Genomic DNA, 18,961 nt, shown 5'->3' with positions numbered 1-18,961 from the left:
CTTCCTTTTGGCTATAATTTAACATTTCCTGAACATTTAAAATAAATTATAACTTATATAAAACAGTACAACCACTTTTGAAAATAATTTGGCATAGTAAAGTTGACCAGTAATTCCATTTTTAGGTATATACTCTATAGAATCTCTTGCATGTATGTACCAGGAGACACGTAAAAGAACATTCATAGTAACATCTGCATTAGCAACAAAAACAAACAAATGAGAAAACAAAACTGAAAATATTCCAATTATCCATTGACAAAATGTTGCTCATTCATTTTTTTTTTCTATTTTGTTTGTTAGTTTATTTTTGGTCATCAGATTCCACATATAAATGAGATCATATGGTATTCGTCTTTCTCTGATTGGCTTATTTCACTTGCCATAATAATCTCTAGGTTCATCCATGGCTCATTCATTTTTAAAAATTGTGGTGAAATATACATAACCTAAAGTTTACCATTTTAACACTTTTTAAATGTACAATTTTGCAACATTCAGTGCAATTTACTCTGTTGCTCAACTGTCACCACCATTTAACTTCCCAACTTTTTCATCTTCCCCAACTGAAACTCTGCACCCATTAAACACTAACTCCTCTGTTCCCTTCACTCTTGGCCCCTGGTAACCTCTATTTTACCTCCTATCTCCATGAATTTGGCTATTCTAGGTATCTTATATACCTGGAATCTATACCATTTGTCTTTTTGTGACTGGCTTATTTTATTTAGCATAATGTTTTCAAAGCTCATTTTTGTTGTAGCAAAATTTTATTCCTTTTAAAAGCTGAATAATATTGAGTATACTATTCATAATGTATATAATATATACACACACATACACTTATGTTCTGTTTATCTATTTATTCATTGATGGATGCTTGAATTGCTTTCGTCTTTGGCTCTTGAGAATGAGGATGCTATGAACATGGGTGTACCAATATTTGTTTCAGTTCCTGATTTCATTTCTTTGGGTGTATACTCGGAGTTAGAATTGCTGAATCACATGACAATCCCACGTTTTGAGGAATTATACTGTTTTCCATAGTGGCTGCACATGTTCATTCACTTTTTAAACTTTATATAATATGCTATAGTATAACTCTTTTTTTTTTTCTTTTCATTTTTCCGAAGCTGGAAACGGGGAGGCAGTCAGACAGACTCCCGCATGCGCCCGACCGGGATCCACCCAGCATGCCCACCAGGGGGCGATGCTCTGCCCCTCTGGGGCTTCGCTCTGTTGCATCCAGAGCCACTCTAGTGCCTGAGGCAGAGGCCACAGAGCCATCCATCCCCAGCGCCCGGGCCATCCTCGCTCCAATGGAGCCTCGGCTGCGGGAGGGGAAGAGAGAGACAGAGAGGAAGAAGAGGGGGAGGGATGGAGAAGCAGATGGGCGCTTCTCCTGTGTGCCCTGGCTGGAAATCGAACCCAGGACTCCTGCACGCCAGGCCGACGCTCTACAACTGAGCCAACCGGCCAGGGCCATATAGTATAACTTTTTTTTTTTTTTGTATTTTTCTGAAGCTGGAAACGGGGAGAGACAGTCAGACAGACTCCCGCATGCGTCCGACCGGGATCCACCCGGCACGCCCACCAGGGGGCGACGCTCTGCCCCTCCGGGCCGTCGCTCTGCCACAACCAGAGCCACTCTAGCGCCTGGGGCAGAGGCCAAGGAGCCATCCCCAGCGCCCGGGCCATCTTTGCTCCAATGGAGCCTTGGCTGCGGGAGGGGAAGAGAGAGACAGAGAGGAAGGAGAGGGGGAGGGGTGGAGAAGCAGATGGGCGCTTCTCCTGTGTGTCCTGGCCGGGAATCGAACCCGAGACTTCTGCACGCCAGACCGACGCTCTACCACTGAGCCAACCGGCCAGGGCTTAGTATAACTCTTGACATAATTGATTAGATATTGCTAAACCTTTCTGTAAAATGGTTTGCTTATATGTACCTCTCCAGAGATGAGCCGCATCTTTACCAATATGGAGCCTAATCGGATTTCTTCATTTTTGCCAATTTAGTGCTTTTAAAATTATTTTATCATAGCTTTAATTTTTATTCCCCTGATTAACACTGCAATTACTTACTTTGTTATATGTTCCAAAGTTTTGTTTTTTACATGGAACTCTTTAAACCACAAAGAGTTCATTTTTGATGAATGATATGGTGGATAATATGGGTCTAATTTTCTTCCTTTTTACATGAATAACCATACATGCTGGCTCTATCCTTTTCCCATTGTCACCTACTTGTCTTATATGTCAAGTTTCCACATCTGGTTGGTCTGCCTCAGAGCTCTCCATTTGTTCGCTTGGTTGATTAGTCCATTTACATTAATGGCATCTGTGTTCTTTATCATGAGCTGACAATGATGTATTGTGAGAGACTGATAAGGGGTTAATTGGGCACTTATTGTCCAGTACTGGAATTGCACCTGGCTATGGATGAGGTGGTTAGACTTGGCGTGCTGGTTGAGTTGAATATGGTGCATACACTCATGGTGCTCACAGACACATGTTTAAATCTTGATGATGCAATGTGGTCAGTGTGGCAATGGAAGAATGGATGAGGTTCTATGGGGAAAAAATGATGAAGGAAACAACTAATTCTAGTATGAGGGTGTCCAAGAGGGCCACAGTCAGGGAGGGAGAAGGACTACCTCAAAAGGAGGTGTATAATATTGCAATTGAGGGCTGAGTTCCAGAGGCCGACAAACTCATACTTGAACCCATTGTAAGTTGTGTGACCTTAACATCATTAAGCCTCAACTCCCTTGTCTGTTCAAAGGAGGTAACAATAGTACCTACCTCAGAAGGTCGTTGGGAAGATGAAAACCAACCATGTATCAGGAGCACCTGGTGCCTGACACATTGGAAGTACAGTACTCAATAAATGTAAACCTATGAATTCATTCACTTCATAATGTTATTTGAGTACTTCTTACGTGCCAGACATGGTAATAGGCTCTAAATACAAGTGTAAGCAAAGCAGGTGGCCTCTACCCTCATGTGGCTTCCTGTCCACTGGCATACATAGATGCTCATAAAATAATCACATGAACATTTCATTACAGACTTTAATGAATGCTGTAAAGGGAAATTGGAGCAAACTAGGATGGAGTAGAAGAGGGAAGCCAAGTTTATGATTATTAGTTTTACTATCACTACTTCTGAGCTGAAATTTGAAGGATGAATAGGAGTTTATGGGTGTGGCAGGCGGGAAAGGTCAGTCAAGGCATATTGAACTCCAAAGGAAAAGGCACAAGGATGTGAAAGGTTTTTCCAAGGTCGGGCCAAGGCCCTGAGCACTGGTCAGTTCTCGGAGGCCTTGGGAGGATTTCTCCTGCCCACCTTTCCCAGGGGACAGCCAAGCGAAGGAGGCTTGTAAGACTGCCTGCAGCTCCCAAACATATCTTGTGGCTCAGCGAACCCTGATCATCAGTCAGTGTGGAAAATGATTCTCAATGCCACTGAACAGTTCCTTGATAATAACAGATTGATAATGGCGAAAATGGCCCGAGTGAGCTGGATTACAGGGAAGTCCTTTTGATGTTAGTGCTGGGCAAGAAGTGTTTAGGATTGACTTCAGTTTGGTGAGCCAAAGCTCAAAAATAAAAAGTGCCCCCCCCCAAAAAGGAAAACTAAGTAGTTAAACGTTCTTCTAAGACGTAAGTGAAGTTTTTGTTGTTGTTGTTTTACAAGATAGGGAATACTGTTTTTCATTTAGAGTAGATGTGGCATTATATTTGCAAGAAGGGAAAAACAGGTGATTATTTGGCGGTTTTCTGGAACAAATACTGTACAATGGTTTTCAAATTTTAGTGTATATCAGAATCACCCTGAGCCTTTTAAAGATGTAGACTCGGCCCTGGCCGGTTGGCTCAGAGGTAGAGCGTCAGCCTGGCATGCGGGGGACCCAGGTTCGATTCTCGGCCAGGGCACATAGGAGAAGCGCCCATTTGCTTCTCCACCCCCCCCCTCCTTCCTCTCTGTCTCTCTCTTCCCCTCCCGCGGCCGGGGCTCTATTGGAGCAAAGATGGCCCGGGCACTGGGGATGGCTCCTTGGCCTCTGCCCCAGGAGCTAGAGTGGCTCTGGTCACGGCAGAGCGATGCCCTGGAGGGGCAGAGCATCGCCACCTGGTGGGCGGAGCGTCGCCCCTGGTGGGCGTGCCGGGTGGATCCCTGTCAGGCGCATGCAGGAGTCTGTCTGACTGTCTCTCCCTGTTTCCAGCTTCAGAAAAATACAAAAAAAATAAAATAAAAATGTAGACTCCCTGGCCGTCCGGGAGGCTCAGGATGCACCACACACCATCCCGCCCCCTCAACCTGCCACCAGGGCTCTGTTTTAACAAGTTCCTTAGAGAATTCTGATGCCGGAAGACACCCTTTAAAATCCTTAAAGACCTTTATTATGCACACACAATACACTATTTAGATGATATATTACAGAATTGTAAAAAACAAAAACAAAACAGCTTGTAGACTTAGCTTCTTTAACTCTGTCTTTGCAAAATTTTTTAGAATAGTCTCAAAAAGGGCTCCTTCTTTTCCAGTCCCCCTTCCTCTGTCTCCATGTCAGCTAGGGGTCCCAGGCTCTATTGGCAGGGCGGGTCGCATGAATTTGTGAAGCAGGAATGGTCGGAGAATAGGAAGTAAGCTGGTTGGGCAGCCAGCCTGGCCGTCTAGTCGCTCTGCTTTTCTGAACACTGTTCAGACCAAGAACACATCTGAGAGCTTTATACAGCTCCATGCTGACTGGTGGCCACCACCACTGACTCATACACTCGTATAGAAAGAAGTTCATTGTACAGGCTCTGGACTCCACTGACATCAGTGGGGTCCAGCTTAACACTTACTAACATGTAATTTTGAGGAAGTAACAGGGGCTGACAATTTTGGGAGGGGTTAAGATTAAGTGAGTGAGGCCCTGGTCAGTTGGCTCAGTGGTAGAGCATCGGCCTGGCGTGCAGAAGTCCCGGGTTCGATTCCCGGCCAGGGCACATAGGAGAAGCGCCCATTTGCTTCTCCACCCCCCCCCTCTGTCTCTCTCTTCCCCTCCCCCAGCCAAGGCTCCATTGGAGCAAAGATGGCCCTGGCGCTGGGGATGGCTCCTTGGCCTCTGCCCCAAGCGCTAGAGTGGCTCTGGTCACGGCAGAGCGACCCACTGGAGGAGCAGAGCATCGCCCCCTGGTGGGCAGAGCGTGGCCCCTGGTGGGCGTGCTGGGTGGATCCCGGTCGGGCGCATGCGGGAGTCTATCTGACTGTCTCTCCCTGTTTCCAGCTTCAGAGAAATACAAAAAAAATAAAATAAAAAGAAAAAAAAGAAAAAAAAAAAGATTGAGTGAGATTAAGTTAAACGATGAAGTAGAGTGAGCAGGTCACGTGGGGGACATTCCTGTGCGTTGTCATGGACAGTAGAGAGTGACAGACAGACATCTATCCTGTCCCAGCCCTCTCATTCTGCCTGCTGTCCTTTGGCAGCTACCACTCAGGTAAACCTCCATTTTCTCCACTCCCGTATATATTTAACCAAATTATTTTCAGAGTTCAGCTGCAGTTCCACTTCTATGAGACCCTTTACTGTAGTAGTAACTTCAGCTCCTCACAATGTTATCTTTGCCCAGACCCTTGTTCTGATTTTCATTCCCATCTGTGCCATTTAGGTTCTGGTTATATTCTGCCTTATCTGGAGCTTCAGTTCTTACATGGGTGTGTCTTGTCATCGCATTTAAAAGAAAACTCTTAGAGATAGTTTGCTTCTAATGCCTGTGACAAAAGCCTTTCTCTGTGAAAGGTAGAGATTAAGTCTGTATTGACCAACAGGAAGTCATTTGTCTTGCTCATCAGTAAAAGTCAAGGCTCTGACTTTCTATATAATCCTCACATATGAATTCTCATATAATTCTCAAAGAATCATGCATTCCTTGTACCAATTTACTCATTCATCTATTCCTGTGTTGTTGTTTTTTTCTCCGAAGCTGGAAACGGGGAGAGACAGTCAGACAGACTCCCGCATGCGCCCGACGGGGATCCATCCAGCATGCCCACCAGGGGCGATGCTCTGCCCCTCCAGGGCGTCGCTCTGCCGTGACCAGAGCCACTCTAGTGCCTGGGGCAGAGGCCAAGGAGCCATCCCCAGCGTCCGGGCCATCTTTGCTCCAATGGAGCCTTGGCTGCGGGAGGGGAAGAGAGAGACAGAGAGGAAGGAGGGGGTGGGGGGTGGAGAAACAAATTGGCACTTCTCTTGTGTGCCCTGGCCGGGAATCGAACCCGGGTCCCCCGCATGCCAGGCCGACGCTCTACCACTGAGCCAACCGGCCAGGGCCATATTCCTGTGTATTTTAAGTATAGAAATATGAGAACTTCAGCCTCTATCTACCCCTTTGCCTCAAAATACACACACACACACACACACACACACACACACAAAGGAGGGACTACTGAAGCCAAGATGACGATTAAGGTATTGGCTCTGGGACGCTAATGTCAACAGTTCCCACTGGTGACTGGCTTCCTCTCTCCTCCTACACACAAGAGGCTGATCCCAGGGTTGCAGCCCTCAGTCCTGACTCCTCCCTGGTTGATGGGTCAGGAGGCTGCTCCCGCCTGTCTGTGTCACTGCCCCACTGTGGCTCCACTCCGACAGAGGGGCTTCTCACTCTCTAAACATTTTACCTACAGACCCTTCTATTTCCATCGTAAAGCTAAAGGACATTCCCTTCAAGTGACGGTGTTCTCTCAGCCGGCCCTGGACAGTCTGCCTGAATGTGAGCACAGTTCCCGAGGCGCTGGGCTGGAGGCATGGGCAGGACACCGCCCAGCACTTGTCCTTACCTTCCTCTTTTGTCTTGAAATAAAGCACACAGCTTTCGAATTTCCCGTATCTCAGTTTTCTCTCTTCTGGGGACACTATTTCCAAAGGAGTGGCTTTCAGAGGCTTAATCTTGGGGTTGATCTTTGATTTCCAACATCTGCCCTTTTCCTCTGGGGCAGCCCAAGGTCCTCATGCAATGTGACTTTTAGAGGCAGATTGTGGCATCCCAGCTTAATTCGGTGCAGGGTCTCACTATATCCCGACAACAAAGAAATTCTTTTTTTTATTTTTTTTTATTTTTTATTTTTATTTTTTTGCATTTTCTTTTGCATTTTTCTGAAGCTGGAAACAGGGAGAGACAGTCAGACAGACTCCCGCATGCGCCCGACCGGGATCCACCCGGCACACCCACCATGGGGCGACGCTCTGCCCACCAGGGGGCGATGCTCTGCCCATCCTGGGCGTCGCCATGTTGCGACCAGAGCCACTCTAGCACCTGAGGCAGAGGCCACAGAGCCATCCCCAGCGCCCGGGCCATTTTTGCTCCAATGGAGCCTTGGCTGCGGGAGGGGAAGAGAGAGACAGAGAGGAAGGTGCGGCGGAGGGATGGAGAAGCAAATGGGCGCTTCTCCTGTGTGCCCTGGCCAGGAATCGAACCCAGATCTTCCGCACGCTAGGCCGACACTCTACCGCTGAGCCAACCAGCCAGGGCGAAATTCTTTTTTTTTTTAAAAAATATTTATTTATTAATTATACAGAGGGGAGAGAAAGAGAGAGAGAGAGAGTAAGAAAGGGGGGAGGAGCGGAAAGCATCAACTTCAACTCCCATATGTGCCTTGATCAGATAAGTGCAAGGTTTTGAACCTGCGACCTCAGAGTTCCAAGTCAATACTTTATCCACTGCACCACCACAGGTCAGGCCAACAAAGAAATTCTTTTTTTTTTTTGTATTTTTCTGAAGCTGGAAACGGGGAGAGACAGTCAGACAGACTCCCGCATGCGCCCAACCAGGATCCACCCCGGCACGCCCACCAGGGGCGATGCTCTGCCCACCAGGGGGCGATGCTCTGCCCACCAGGGGGCGATGCTCTGCCCCTCCGGGGCGTCGCTCTGCCGCGACCAGAGCCACTCTAGCGCCTGGGGCAGAGGCCAAGGAGCCATCCTCAGCGTCCAGGCCATCTTTGCTCCAATGGAGCCTCGCTGTAGGAGGGGAAGAGAGAGACAGAGAGGAAGGAGAGGGGGAGAGGTGGAGAAGCAGATGGGCGCTTCTCCTGTGTGCCCTGGCCGGGAATTGAACCCGGGACTTCTGCACACCAGGCCGACGCTATACCACTGAGCCAAATGACCAGGGCAACAAAGAAATTCTTTAAGCAGTACAGTGGGTCAGGGAAATGGATGAAACGTTCCTTTAAAGTTATTATTAGTTTTAGAAGAAAAGTCTTGGCTCTTCTTCTGACAACCAGTGCGTGTGGGTAACTGCAGTTTCTTTAGAACATTTTCACATGAAATTAATTGGACTGCCCTGTCCTGCAACTTTCTGAGACTGGAAAACACCTAATTTTTACAGTCTAGATACCTTGTTTGTACTGAGATAATCCATAAGTTGGTCGAACTCTGATGACTTTCTAGGCTGCCTCCATTTTATGATTTACAGAATAGCGTGCTCAATGCAGGATGGGAAAAGGCCCCAATGGGACACGCTCACCCCCCACGCAGGTGCACTCACAAATGCACCTACTGCCAGCAGATGGTTCTGTTGTGGTCCTGTAGGTTGATGAATGCACAGACCTGTGGTTTTGCAAGGTCCTGTGCAAGAGGAAGTGAAGGAGGATCAGGACCGGTCCTGCCAGTACCAGACGTCCATAGACATGGCCTTTCCAATAGAACAGGGATGTCCACAGGACCAACCTTTACTCTGCAGAAGATGGCCCACAGAGCTGTCCTTCAGAGTCAGAGCCAAAAGGCCACGTGAAGTGCCCTACCTTGAGGAGAGAAAATGACCTGGTGTGTGTTTTTCTTTAGGAGAGCGATAATACATACCTTAAAAGAGAAATTCACATAGTAACTAACCCTATATCTTTCCAATTCAATTCAAAAGCCTGAAGCTGCTAAGTAGGAACGTAAGCCCTCTTTCATTTCTCAAGTAGAATGAAATAAAATTGATTGTCTATAAAATATTTATCAGATCTAGGCTGGCGTTTGAATTATAATATCTCCTGCAGGCTTTCAAATGTCCTCTTTCTGCTTATTTCATTATTGATTAGGTAGACAATTTTACTTAATGCAGTGACTACAATGTGTTTACTGGGATTAATTTACTCACTCTTGAGGATTAATTTAATTTTTTTATGATAGCAATTTTTCCTGGGACTTTTTTTCCTCCCCTCCAAAGGGTCACATCCAAATTTATTAGACTGTTATGCGATTCGCAATAATTTGGGTGTAATTGAATAATTTATACCCGTGTTTGCTAAGTGTGGTTGCCCATCAGAATTACCTGGGGAGTGTCTTAAAAATATAGATTCCGGCCCTGGCCGGTTGGCTCAGCAGTAGAGCGTCGGCCTGGCGTGTGGGGGACCCGGGTTCAATTCCCGGCCAGGGCACATAGGAGAAGTGCCCATTTGCTTCTCCTATGTCCTCTCTGTCTTTCCTCTTCCCCTTCCTCTCTGTCTTTCTCTTCCCCTCCCACAGCCAAGCCTCCATTGGAGCAAAGATGGCCCGGGCGCTGGGGATGGCTTCTTGGCCTCTGCCCCAGGCGCTAGAGTGGCTCTGGTCGCAACAGAGCATTGCCCCCTGGTGGGCAGAGCTTCGCCCCCTGGTGGGCGTGCCAAGTGGATCCCGGTTGGGCGCATGCGGGAGTCTGTCTGACTGTCTCTCCCCGTTTCCAGCTTCAGAAAAAATACAAAAAATATATATATCTATATATATATATATATATATATCTATATATATAGATATATATATAGATATATCTATATATATAGATTCCCAGGTCCCATCCCACACCCAGCAAAGCAGAATCTATGGGGGAGCAGCCCGGGGCATTCTTCCATTTACAGATGCCCCTGCACCCTGTGATTTGGGTGCAGCAGAACCCCGGCCCCTCTTGGACTAGAATTTGGTAGTTGATCAATATAGTTTAGTTTTGGGTAATTTTAAGGTAAAATGCTATTGTTATTAAATGTAGAATTTTTTGTTGCTTTTACCAATGTCCTTATTCTTTGCATCCTCCCAACCACTAGAATTACCCAAACATCCCTCCATATATTTATATTAGAAGGGAGCTTCAGATGAGGACACATGAGGTGAAGGAGGTTAGAGTGGAACCGTGTTTTCCCTGAGTGTCATCACTGTGAAGGGAGGAGGGAGCAAAAAGCAGGCAGAACAGTCTCCTGGGGAGGTTCCATCTCTCCCTCCTGCCGGCCTGGTCTGCTCGTTGGGTTAGATCCATTTGACTGGATCCCTGGACCCTCGGGAAAACTAGGTCATCCTGGGTTATGTGCTGGCAGGATTCACCATGTTCAATGATGCGGGTTGGTACCTGACCAGAGGACTGGAAGAACAGGGACCTGTGAAGTCACTTGCTGAGTAAAGACACAGTCACACCATTTCAAAACCATCAGGACTGAGACACAGCAAGTGTAACCACAACACTGACGACAGAAACAACCAAAATACAAAGGTGTTCTCTCCCTTCCCCTCATGTCAATAAATAGGCTTTTGTTTCCTGAACAGAGGCCATCCATCTATTTGAATTAAATATCAGTCTCCTGATTTGATCAAGGGTTTCATGAAAAATAAATTGATCTATTAGAAAAGCCTTCAAGATAAGAGGGTTAGAAGAAGAATGCATTCCATAATTATTTGGCCATTAAAAGTATTGATACTTAAACCAAAAACATTATTTTTCTATAATAAAATATTACAATAACATGAACTCAAAAGACTAATATTTCATTTAATTCCCACTTATATTGATCCCTTACAGCTTGTGGCCTTTTTTGCTAAAAAATAAATAAATACAAATAAAAAGAAAAAGAGAAAAGCCTTGCATATGGTACAAAAAGTAAATCACATCTAAAAGCCTGCCTTTGGGGGCCCTTGGCCAATTTTTATGGTACACAAAGCATATGATGAAAAGCAAAGCTCCTTCCCATCCTTTTTGGGACACGTACTAAGGCCAATTTCTTGACTATTTGTTGAAAACTATTTTACACTTATGTCATATAATGCCACCTCATACATGGATAGGCAGCCTTTTTGCTAGTATAGAACACGCTTTCGTGGACATATCTTTTTCTAAGCTATGTTTGTTTCTGTACACACATAGTACACATGCCTGTGCCATGAGTCTCCGAGCCCACGGTTAGTATATCTGAAAGACACCTTTCAGGAAGTAGAATTTACAGGCTGAGCGGACATGCACACACTTAGTTTTGATAGATATTCCGAACTGCACCCCACGTCCCTGAGGGGCTGGGCCAGCTTACCAGGCGCAGAGCAGACGTGAGAATCACCTTCCTGAATGCGCTGATTGTTTCTAACAGCACTTCTGCCGATTTTCTGTTTGGGAGTTTTCCCGCTTACATAACATATCATTGCAGAGAAGCATAGTTTTACCTCCTTATTTCCAATTTTCATACCTTTGTTTATTTCTTTTGCATGTGATTCTACAGCAATGCTAAACAATAGTAGGGAGCGTAGGCATCTTTGTTTTTTCCCTGACTCTAATGGGAGAAAGTGCCTATTATTTCCTTATTAAGGATGAAAATTAAAAAAAAATTTTTTTTCTTTTGCTGAGAGTATTTTTTTAAAATCAGAAATGAAATGTTAAGTTTTATAAAATGCCTTTCTGGAATCTATACACATTATTTTATTGAAAACAATTAACTGCATTGAATTAAGATTTCTCAGGAAATTGGAAACTTCTGGCTTTGTCCTGAATCTATCAAACAAGATTATGGTTATACCATTATTTGGAATATAAAACAAAAACAGAAACCTAGAAACCGTGACAATGTCTCTCGATAGGAAAATGGTTATGGGAATGGTGGCACTTTCATAGAGTGGGAAACTATTCAGCTTTTTAAAAAACAATGAAGTAATTATATACGCCCAGATGGATCAGTCTGAGATCTGAGGTCAAGTAAAGATAGCAAGTACAATATAGTGCATGCTGTCATTTGTGCAAACAGTGAAAAGGAGCACGCACATATAAATATGTGTGTATGTGCACAGAAAATTCTGGAAGGACATAGAAGAAATCATTAGCAAGGTTTGCTTCTTAACAAAGAATAGCAGTCTGGGAACTGAGATAATCTACTCTGGGTTTGGATTTTCTTTCTTTCTTTCTTTTTTTTTTTTACTTTCTTTTATTTCTTTTCTGAAGCTGGAAACGGGGAGAGACAGTCAGACAGACTCCCGCATGTGCCCAACAGGGATCCACCCGGCACGCCCACCAGGGGGCGACGCTCTGCCCACCAGGGGGCGATGCTCTGCCCCTCCGGGGAGTTGATCTGCTGCGACCAGAGCCACTCTAGTGTCTGGGGCAGAGGCCAAGGAGCCATCCCCAGCGCCTGGGCCATCTTTGCTCCAATGGAGCCCTGGCTGTGGGAGGGGAAGAGAGAGACAGAGAGGAAGGAGGGGGGGGAGAAGCAAATGGGCGCCTCTCCTATGTGCCCTGGCCGGGAATCGAACCCGGGTCCCCCGCACGCCAGGCCGATGCTCTACCCCTGAGCCAACCGGCCAGGGCCTTTTTCTTTCTTTTTTAAAAACTCCATGCATTTATTCCTTTTTCATTGAAAAGAGGACATATTATTTTAAAAGAGAAAAATTGTTCTTGTTAAAGATTTAAACGCTAGTAGCCAAAACGTGAAAGTCAAACAATATTAAACATAATTAATTACGGGTCAAATTTGTCACAGAGAGGTTTTTCGTTTGTTTATTCGTTTTTGCACCTACGGCAAGTACATCATGCCTCTCCCCGCTGGTCTCAGTTCTCTGATGGAGCTCCGGCTCCTTCCATTTTCCACGAGCCCCTACACCCTCTGCGGGGGGAGCTTACTCCTCCTGGGTTGGCCTCACACTTGCATCTGGGGGAGCCCCGCTGACCTTCTATATCAGGGGTCCCCAAACTTTTTACACAGGGGGCCAGTTCACTGTCCCTCAGACCATTGGAGGGCCGGACTATAAAAAAAAACTATGAACAAATCCCTATGCACACTGCACATATCTTATTTTAAAGTAAAAAAAACAAAACGGGAACAAATACAATATTTAAAATAAAGAACAAGTAAATTTAAATCAACAAACTGACCAGTATTTAAATGGGAACTATGCTCCTCTCACTGACCACCAATAAAAGAGGTGCCCCTTCCAGAAGTGCGGCAGGGGCCGGATAAATGGCCTCAGGGGGCCGCATGTGGCCCGCAGGCCGTAGTTTGGGGACCCCTGGTCTATATAGCAAAAGCTCTCCAGATAGAATTCCCAGCTCCGGTGTGAATGGCTAACGGAAGCCTCTGGGGCCTTGGGCCTTCCAGCCAGATGAACAATAGGGAAATGATTTTTTAAATCAGGGCCAAAAATATGAGGACATAATTTTGAAGCTTGAAACGGAGAAATGCCTGACACAACAACGATAAGTGAAAAGAGCAGATGGAGGGATCACACATACACTATGACTTGAACGTTGCCGAAGTCGAAGGGGGAGGTAAGTTGATTTGGCAGCTTTGGTAGTGCAATCGGTACAGAGTGATGGGTTTTTCCTAAATACCTTCCTGATTTTGGCATTACATCATTGTATTTTATTGAAAAAGAAATTGTTTTTTGAGATCCTGTTATGAAAAGAAGAACTATATTTTCTTGTTCCCTTTTAGTATCCAGTAGGGAGAAGGGAAGTGCCCAGGCTAAAGGTCACACAGCTAAGAAATTCAAGACAGCACCACCCTTTGGGGAAGATTTCTTATTGTCACCTCCAAGCGAATGAGTTGGGCTTCTGCCATGACAAGACTGGGCACAACTCTGATCATAAAATCCCATTAAGGAGGGATCCCGCTTCGGCGTTGCCTAATGAGCAGCCGCCACGCCATCACGGTTATAGTTTATATCAGCACTGCTGGTCCTGCTGCTCTCTTATCATTTCCCGTCTCCGTGCGAGGCTCCCCTGTTCTCTTGGCTGATGAAAATTATCTGTTGCGGGAAGATGATTGTTTAGCAACTTAGGGAAAGCTTTAGAAATTCTCCTTGGATGTCCAGAGAGCATTGACTCTGGGAAACCTGATTGGTTTCCACTGTCAGGAACAAAATGAACAATACTTGCCCCCTTTTATCACCCTGCACATTTCTCTCTCTCAGCTAAAATGGTAAACAGCACTGATTTCTGCTCATTAATTACCAGGCATATCTAGCAAGACCCGACCATCTTGAACTTCTTTCTTCCTATTCTACACGTAGGAAGAATGCCCAGGGGCTCACGTATTTCTGCCTCCTTCCTGCAGACACGACTTTATCTACACAGGCAGATAAAGCGTGAGTGTCCCTTTGGTTGGTGATAAACGGCTTTGCTGCTCTGCGGGCTGCGGCAGGGGCTGGCCTCACCTGGAACGGATCCTTTTCTCCTTTTTTACACCAGGTCCTTTGGTCTGATCATTAGAAAAAGTGGTCTTCATAACATGACACTCGAGACCTTCCTAGTTTGGTCAGTTTAAGGAATGTCCAGATGGTAAGACAAGTCTGTACCACTGAGGTTTTATGAATTTACAGCTGGGAGATTACTTATATTGTAAGAAAAAGTGAAAACATGAAGTTTGAACTTGGAAAAGGGCAGCTTTGGGAAAATGTAATATTCGGGGGCATGTTTTTGCCCCCAACACTTGGTTGTCACGTGATCAGCCTTCCACAGAAGGTAGAGAACAGCAACGGGAAGCAATCAATGGAGAAATCTCAGGGGATGTTGGGAAATCTTAGTGAAAGCAGCAAAGAACGCCTGTGTGGGGCTTCAAAAATCTGAATTTTCCTTCTTTTGTCTTGGGAGCAAGGGATTATAAAATAAACCAGTTAGGGATTTAGCTGAGATAATATTCCTATGAGAGAGAGAGAGAGAGAGAGAGAGAGAGAGAGAGAGAGAGAAGGAGGTAGGGATAGAGAAAGAGGGGCTTTTATTTTTTAAGTCTGGAGAAAACCTTTAAACAAACTTAAAAATGTTAAATAAGAAGTATTGGGACCACTCAAGTGCACTATAGAACATAGTCCTGACATCGAAATGCAGATTTCCAGGAAATGAAAGGATCCACCAGGTGCTCAGAGATGCTGCTCATTGGGGAATCAGGTCTCTCCTTCGGCAAACAGGCTGTATCTGGGCACCACTGAGCCTTTCACTCCAGCACAAGGACATTCTCCAGCTGGTCGCTGTGACCGTGTGCTGAAGTGGGCGGGGGAGTGAGGTGGGTGACCTCTGCCCCCAGTCATTGCGCTCCACAGTGTCATTTCTCTTTCATCTTCCCTCCAGATGTCTGGCTTTCTTCCATGGCGGCTTTGAGGCAATGCCTGTACTGATGTACAAACGGCTTCACATTGCGTGAGTGGCCTGCAAGGGTCCTTAACTGAAATATTTTCCTTTGTGGTTCTTAACTAGCGGGGCATTCCACTGTCCACTGTTGATGTCATGAGGGTGGCATCATCAACATTGCAGCCCACAGACTGGGTGGTCGCCAAGATCTCTTTAATGGTTCCAGAATGTTCTCTAGCTAGGGATCCGTGCCACATCTGTCGGGCAAGTTGACAATCTCATTAAAAGTGAGATTTAATGTTTGTCTGCCTCTTTCTGTCTAGTGGTGGTTCTTTGCGGGCTTCGATGATGGGAGCAGAGGCAGAAGGCGCTGCCCTAAACTGGGCCCTGTGTATTCTGAATGGTCAGTTACACTGTCATCCTCAGACATTTCCAATCACTGCTTGCTTTGGTGATGTCATCACCAAGCATTTTTTGGAGATAGACCTACGGGGCCGATCTTGGGGCCAGGTCAAATGTCACCAACTTCCCTACTGGTGCACTTCTGGTATAGACTGTGATCTCGTTGGGGTCCAACTTCTGCAGCATGGTGGCAGCGGTGGGTGTCCGATGAACTCGGATTCCGGAGGACCAAAGAATGTTGTGACTCAGCCTCCTCTGAGCTAAAAGCCATATGGGACTGTTTAATGACAGAACAAAGACAAGTTTCCATGTAACATGGGCATTTTTCATCTGTGTTTTTCCACAATACTTTCAAACAATGATCAGATTTGGCTCATTCCTGGTACTTGCAGTGGGCATCTGTTCTTTTGGTTTGACCAGCATCCCTTTCCTTGACCTTGGGAAACAGCAGCCAGACACTCATTTGGGGGAACTAACCTCTCCTCTGCAGTCTTGATGAAGCTGTCCATCAAGGGGGAGGGGCTGGATCTGAGATCCATGTGGGGCCAATCAGACTTTTTTGGGGAATTTTAATCACAAGTGGAATAACATCAGATCAGAAAAATTCAAGTCCAGGAGGACCATTAATTCCCAGAACTTACAACACCCAAAGAGACAGTGTAGCCTGTGAGTGTGAGCTGTAGAGATAGATTGTTTGTGTTAGAAACCTGGCCCTGCCACTTTCTAACTAGGACCTTGGGTCAGCTAATCAACCTGCCCGTGCTTCAGTTTCCTCAGATTGTAAATAAGGAATACTCACTTCCTCACAGGGTTGTAAGCATTGCATGAATCAGGCAGAGCTCTTTTCAGGATGCAGGAACCACTCTGAGCATTTCCGGTAGAGGAGGAATCTGGTGCATGAAATTAGGAATATAAAAACCAACGAGAGGCTGGAGAAGCAGACGCCAGGCCGCAGCAACAGTTTCTGGGCCACCCTCCCAGACTGGCTTGCCAGGGAAGCTGCCTCGTCTGCCACTCTCAGGAAGGTGGACCACTAGTAGATCATCACAGGGACAGCTGACTTCAAGAACACGGTGCCACAGCTGTGATCCAGGAACCAGGAGGGCACTGACTGCTACAGTGACAACCTGTCATCACTCAGGAAGTCTGTGATTGGACAGAGGACAGGACTGTATCCAAGAGCATCAGAACCCCCCAGGGTCAGTTTGGAAGGCTGAAACAACGGCTGGCCAGTAAACAGGTTTGCGTTTGTGAACAGGTGAGGCAACTTGTTATTGAATGAAGCGAGGACCCTTGCAGCTCCACAATTTCATAATCCCCAAGTCGCTTGCAAAATTCGGTTTCATTAACTTGTAATTACGCTTCGTTTCTTTGATTGCAAAGAGGGACGATGGTAATTCACGGGCCCTGCAGCAAAACAGCAGCACTTATTGCTTGCATCTTGAAATGCAGTTTTAATCACACGTATTCACATCTGTAATTCTGGCTGGTGGACTGGAGACTTCAGCAGTGCAGTGACATACTGTCGTCTACTGAATCAAAGGAGATGAGTTCAGAGGTCTCCACATAGCAGGACCTCCCTAGTGAGGACGGGGTGCTGCCGTGGGAGGAGGGGGAGCTGTGAGGAGCAGGAGGGCTTGCAGAGCTGAACCGGCTATCAGAGCCCCTTCCTCCTGCAAGTCGCCACTGGGATTTAGCCTGAGTGCCAGTTACCAGGAGCAGAAACCACTAAACCAGCATTTCTTTCACTTGAATAGACCACAGACCTTTTTGTTTGTTTGTTTAACCAGGAAAGAAATCCTGGGTTAAGTAGACTTATTGTGGTGATCATTTTGCAATACACACAACTATTAAATCATTATGTTTTATACCTGAAACCAATAAAATATTGCAATTAAACCTCAGTTAAAAAAAGAAGAGAAGAAATTCTCACAAGCTGAATATTGGATTAAATGGCTTTTGCTCTAACTACTTAAGTATGTAAAAACACAAGTTACATAAAATTTTGCACATGCTATTTACATAATTCCCTATTTCTATTTATATATGAAATATATATTTCAAGCCATGCCAGTCCCATTATGTATATACATTATGTATATATAAAATGATATACCTATAATTATAAACCAGTACAGCGTTGTGGTTGAGAACACAATTTCTGGAGCTGGACCTGTTTGAGTTCAAATTCTGGAGCCACCCCTTAGTTGGTATGTATCCGTAGGCAGGTTAACCTCTTCATGCCTCAGTTTACTTATTGGTAAAATGCAGATGATATCTCACAGTGTTGTTGTGAAGATTAGGTGAGCTAATCCATGTAAAGTGCTTAGAACAGCGCCCAGCATGTAGTAAGCTCTCAGTAAGTACAAGTTATTATATTATTATAAAAACAAAGCCAATGTACGAAGCACAAACACAGCTGCAAAACCAATATCTTTCAAGTAAGCTGCATTAATTTAATATGACAGATGAGGCTGTTGTTCTGAAACTAATCAGTCATGTTGTCTACGGTCCAGTTCTGATTTACTTTGGCTTTGGGGTTCAATGAGGATACAGAGAATGCCTGTTAGCCTGGCCTTATTTGATAGTTCAGAATAATCAGACCTCATAGTTAATTACAATTCTGCCCTTGAGCAGACCCGAAATGCTGATTTTAATGAAATGCCACTTAATAACTCTGTAGAACTGTCTTGTTCATTCAGAAGTAAAGCTGCCATCTCCACATCCTGGGAACCTGCATGAAGTGAGTGTCTAATTGTGTTATTGCTAGAATGAGAAACAGAAAAGTTCTTTCTTGTTAATTGACTGCTACATTCACAGTAAATGAACTTTTGCAAGCTGGTTGGTACAAAATAGGGTCGATGACCAGAATGCGAATGTAGTTCTGATTACTACCAGGTTCGTTTGTGTTTGGATCCCAAACCACTTGGCATCCTAACTACTTAGATCATTCAAATGATTTTGGACCCTTCATTGTCCATCATAGCATGATATCATTTGGCCTTCACTTGGTAAGAGTGTACTTACAAATATAAACTCTGAATTATATGGCAGCAAATCAGTTTGTTGTTGTTGTTTTTTAAAAAAGATTATCATCAAAATTAAAACAGTAAACAATACTTTTTTGGAGAATTGAAATCCCTTGGGAAGCTAAGGACTCTCTCACTTTGGTTACTTAATGCCTGGTATACAGTGGGTGCTTAATAAATGTGTCTGAGTGAAGAAAAGGAACAAGTAAGGAACAAGAA

At 45.2% G+C, this 18,961-nt stretch overlaps 1 pseudogene; it reads right to left on the bottom strand.

Annotated features, from left to right (window-relative positions):
* Nucleotides 1–15,429: 15,429 nt before the first annotated feature.
* LOC136310976 (large ribosomal subunit protein uL11 pseudogene) lies at nucleotides 15,430–15,899 on the bottom strand (annotated as a pseudogene).
* Between the last annotated feature and the right edge of the window lie 3,062 nt (nucleotides 15,900–18,961).

The sequence above is a fragment of the Saccopteryx bilineata genome, chromosome 7, assembly GCF_036850765.1.
Source record: "Saccopteryx bilineata isolate mSacBil1 chromosome 7, mSacBil1_pri_phased_curated, whole genome shotgun sequence".
Classification (NCBI taxonomy): domain Eukaryota; kingdom Metazoa; phylum Chordata; class Mammalia; order Chiroptera; family Emballonuridae; genus Saccopteryx; species Saccopteryx bilineata.
The sequence above is the reverse complement of the archived record's forward strand: the minus strand, read 5'-3'. Positions and strand labels throughout refer to the sequence as shown.